The sequence below is a fragment of the Elephantulus edwardii genome, unplaced genomic scaffold (genome assembly GCF_000299155.1).
Source record: "Elephantulus edwardii isolate Elephantulus edwardi_28Jun2011 unplaced genomic scaffold, EleEdw1.0 scaffold00019, whole genome shotgun sequence".
Taxonomy (NCBI): Eukaryota; Metazoa; Chordata; class Mammalia; order Macroscelidea; family Macroscelididae; genus Elephantulus; species Elephantulus edwardii.
In genome coordinates this window covers 7,538,186-7,542,793 of record NW_006399769.1, presented here as the reverse complement: position 1 = coordinate 7,542,793, position 4,608 = coordinate 7,538,186, and the positions used below count along the sequence as shown (strand labels likewise).

The 4,608-nt window shown below is 46.1% G+C and overlaps 1 pseudogene; it reads left to right on the top strand.

The window, feature by feature from the left end:
• Positions 1 to 556: 556 nt before the first annotated feature.
• LOC102855561 lies at positions 557 to 1,417 on the top strand (annotated as a pseudogene).
• Positions 1,418 to 4,608: the final 3,191 nt, after the last annotated feature.

Genomic DNA, 4,608 nt, shown 5'->3' with positions numbered 1-4,608 from the left:
TCTGGTGTTCACTCATTAGTGTTCAAGGCCTCAAACCTGTTCCTGAGATGGTTTTGAAATTCAGGTGGGATAGACTCAAAGTCATCTTTTGGTTCCCGTGGATTCGGTTTAATTTTCCTCAGCTTCAACTTGAACTTGCATATGAGTACTTGGTGGTCTGTTCCACAATATCAGTCCAAGATTTTGGTGGAATTATTACTGTTGTCTTGATTTCTTTCAGAGCTTACTTTTATGTTTGTTTGAAAGACAAAAAATTGCAATTTTTGAATGAAGATGTTTTATAACAAAGAGATTGTAACAGCCTTTGATCTTGTTCCGTATTTATTTTTCTTATGTTTTAAATAACTACCCATATATGTGGGCCAGAGTAGGTATTCCAGTATCTTCTTTGCCACATTTAGTATAATAGTGAAACGTGAGGGGTAAACATACATGTTTATTCATAGAAGGATGGTTAAATGTAGATACATATTTTGCCTCCTGTCACAGTAATAATCAGAAGGGGCCATGCATGGTCCAGACAGTCTTTCTTGGTCTGTCCGTTCCTTCAGCAGCGATGGCTGCAGCCATGGTTGGAATGCTGTGAAGGGGGTCTTCCTGCTTCAGGCGACCAGCTTCCCGCCTGCCAGACTGTATGCCATGGAGCCAAGGACGTTACTTACCACCACCATGTGAGGTTACTTTGAGCAGCAGAAATTAATGGCTTTGACTGTGTACCTCCCCAAACCAGCCATCAATCCCAGATGTCTGATCCATCCTCCCAGGCCTCCCTAGGAGTAGAAATGTCTTATCTGGCTCCTCTGGCTCAAGATAACAGCTGTTTTCCAAGACAACTGAATGACAGCTGTCTGCCAGCATGTTGTTTTGGGTGCAGAGGACAAGCTCCCTTAAGGCACCGGCTATGAAAACAGAAGGTCTTGATGAAAGTCTTCCCCAGTTTCCCTGGAAGGAAAACCTTCCTGGAAGAGTCCAAGTACCAAAACTTGCTGCCCCTTTTTTGGGGGCACAACCTACTGCTGGTCACTGAAGAGCCAAAGGTCTAGGAGATGGTACGAATGTTGATGAGTGTGCCTTTTCCTGTGACTACTAGGTGATGTCTGCGTTGGAGGAGAGACTAGGAAAGGTGGAAGGCAGGTGGAGAGAGTGCTGCTGCAGGGAGTGTGGCTTCATTGACCACACCATCCTCAGCAACCTGGGCTTCATCAGCTCCTCCAAACTTCCCAGCCTAGCCCTAGTGCAGGGTCAGCTGAGTGGAGGACTCAGCTTCCTGGTGGCCCACACCTGCTCCCTGCTTCAACACCAGCCCCTCCAGTAGACTGCCCTGCAGGATCAGTATGTCAGACAGCAGCATGAAGAGGACTCTGTCAAGCCAGCCAGTGGGAAGGTGGATTCTCCTGACTCTGTTCCGGACTCCTAGCCTGTCATATCCAGCCCTGCCAATAAATGTTCTCTGAATCGTAAAAAAAAAAAATCCAAGCAGGCTTTCTTGACCAGAATAGAGAGTGGTGGTTGTGAATATTTGGAGCTTCTTTACTTAGGTTATGCATGATTTACCAGAAGTCTGAGAGGATAACTAATTACTAGGAATGATAGGAGAATTGATGCCTTTGAGCTGTGGTACTGGAGAACAGTATTAAATATACCATGGACTGCTAGGAGAACAAGTAAGTTCATCCTGTAGAGGGTGAAACCAGGATGCTCATTAGAGGCAAGGATTATGAGAGTACTTAATACCACCACCACCACCACCACCACCCTCAGCAGCATAGAAAGAGCAGTCAGCCTAGCAGACAGAAAGCCATGCTCCCAAGCCAAAGGTGGGTAACTCTACTCTGCGGCCCTCAGACTTGCCTTTAATTGTGTTTGGTGAAACATTCTTCTAATTCGTGTAACCCTTGTATGTCCACTTGCTGTACGGAGGTAACTCGTGGTTGATGTGAAGCCAAACACTGTGAAACCGATGAGTCAAATGCGAGAATGATTACTCATGGTGGACAGTATTTGGTGAAGCTCCCCAATTAAAACAAGCTTGGAAGCAGGAGTGGGATCCACTTCCAAAATAGCTTGCCTCTGGAAACCCTATGAACCTGGAGAAAGGACGAAAGTTATACAGGCGTCCAGGTCTTTCATTCATAGTGTCACTGTGAGTCTCCTGCGACTTGATGGCACTTAACAACAACAACATCTAACATACATTGGGAATGTTGCATGGAGAGACCAGCCCTTTAAGGGGGACATCATGCTTGGGAAGATGGAGGGACAGCACAAGAGAGAAAGACCCTTGATGAAATGGATTGACTCAATGACTGGGGTAAAGGGGTAGGTGTGTCAGAGACAATGAGGTTGGCATAGGCTAGAGCAGGGTTCAGAGCTGTTGTACATAGGGTCACTGTGAGTCACAAGTGATTCAAGGGCACATAGCAACAACAATTTAAGGTTTTCTTTCTTTTGAGTGGAAGTTTACGAATAAAATTAGGCTTTCCTTCAGTTGTTCATAGACATTTTAACATTTATTACAACTGATTAATGTAGTGAATTAATTATAAAGTCTAATTGAACTCTTACTGTATATTACTGTTTGCCTCCCTAAGCTTTCAAAATCATACTTTCCTAGATATAAGCAACACTGGTTAGATGTTGGATATCTAATGGGCATTGCTCCTGGAGGAACCTGCGTTCACTGATGGCAACCTTCACCTGTTGTTTTTTGATGACTTGATTAGCAAGGGCAGTAGATTGGATATTTTGGATTTACCAGATATAAATAAGTTCTTTTAGTTCTGTGATGACCAGAATGCTGATTTTCAAAGTATGGTTTTCTGGATGAGCAAGCATCTGCATCACATCAAAGACGTTTGTTGTTGCAGCTGTTGTTGTTAGGTGGCATTAAGTCAAGGACAACTCTTGGAGACCCTGTGAACAACATCTATGAACCCTGTCCTATCCTGTGCCATCCTCACACTTCCTGACACACACAAGCCCATTGCAGCAGTCACCATGTTAATCCACCTGGTTGACGGTCTTCCTCTCCTTCACCGACCCTCCTCACTTCCCAAGCAACATGCCCTAAGTATGTGAGGCGAAGCCTCATCACCCTTGCCTCCGAAGAGCACTTCAGCCGCATCCTCTCCAAGACATAGCTGTTTTTTCTTTTGGCTGCCCATGGGGTATTCAGGACTCTTCTCCAACAACACAGCTTGAAGGTGTCAATTCTACAACTACTAAGGTCAATAGCACTGGAGGTGAAGCCCAGATTGTGATCTAATGATTCTCCTGACTCCTGAGCCTCATTGCTGCCATCATTTTTTAAAACATAATACTTTCCTGTGATTTTGGTAGTTTACACATTAGGTTAAGTTCTTTTTAACAATGACTACACATATTATTCATGACATTGCTTTCATTTTCCTCCAACACACCAGCATTCTCATTAATTGCATTTGGGAATTAATGTTTCTAGTCATATGATTTCCATGTCCTCTTAACCTTCCATCTTTGCTTTAGAGTAATTGTTGACCATTCAATCTCATATATATAATTTTTTTTAAGGTGCACAGTACTTTTTTCTTCTTCTACTTGGCACTTTATTAGTGAGATTTGTGCTTAGTCTGGAAGGGGAGGCTGGGATGAGCAGGAAAAGCACCCATCTGAGGTGACTTTCTCAGGCATCAGGCATTTCTCCATTCAGGTTTAGAACAAACACTCGCATTGATGAAACCCTGGCAGAAGGGAACATGGTGCCTTCCATGCAGCCTGGGCAAGGGAGCCATTGGGGCACTCAGTGTTGGGGCCCTTGGACAGCAGGGCCACGATGTCAGCCTCGATGGTTGGGAAGTGGCGGCTGTATCTGCACACAGGCACACTGTCAGGACCCACCAGGAACTTCTCGAAGCTCCAGCAATGTCATTGAGCACACCGGAGACCACGGGATCAACAGGCTTGGTCCTGAGTGCAGTGGCGTCATCGGGCGTGGGCAGGGCTTCCCGCAGAAAAGCAAAGAGGGGATGGATGCGCCTGAGCACTTCTCAAATAATGTGAAGTTGGGCTCGAACCCGCCCCCTGGTCGGATATGCTTCAGGGAATTCAGGATCTCTTCGTTTTTTGTCATTCTCCTGATGCCCAGACTGGTTGCTTGGGAAGCCGAGCAGGACCAGCTCTCGGGGGCCTAGGCCCCGGAGTGTAGCCCCAGACCGGGGTGTCTCAGAGAGACTCTGCATGAAAAGCAATTTGCCCTGCAGCGAGCCCAGACTCAGGGGCAACCCCGCATGGGCGCCCAGAAAAGGCATACATAGTGCCCACAGGGGAGCAGCGTGCATGGCAAAGGGTAGGGGGGCAAGGTTAGAACTCAGGACCCAGCGGTGCACAGTACTTTTTCTTGTAATATTCTTTGTTTTCTAAGCCTATCTGTTATTTTAGGGAACTCTGGTGGCCACCAGAGTTATGCGGCTAACTCAAAGAGAGTGCCTGTGACAGTTCAAATCCACCGAGGCTCCTCGGGAGAAAGGTGGGCCATTTTTTTCCCTGTGTAATCCATAGCTCCAAAAACCCACTGGAGGGTCACCTGTGCGTCCATTCTGACTGGACTCCAGTGAGTTTGAGTAAATCAGT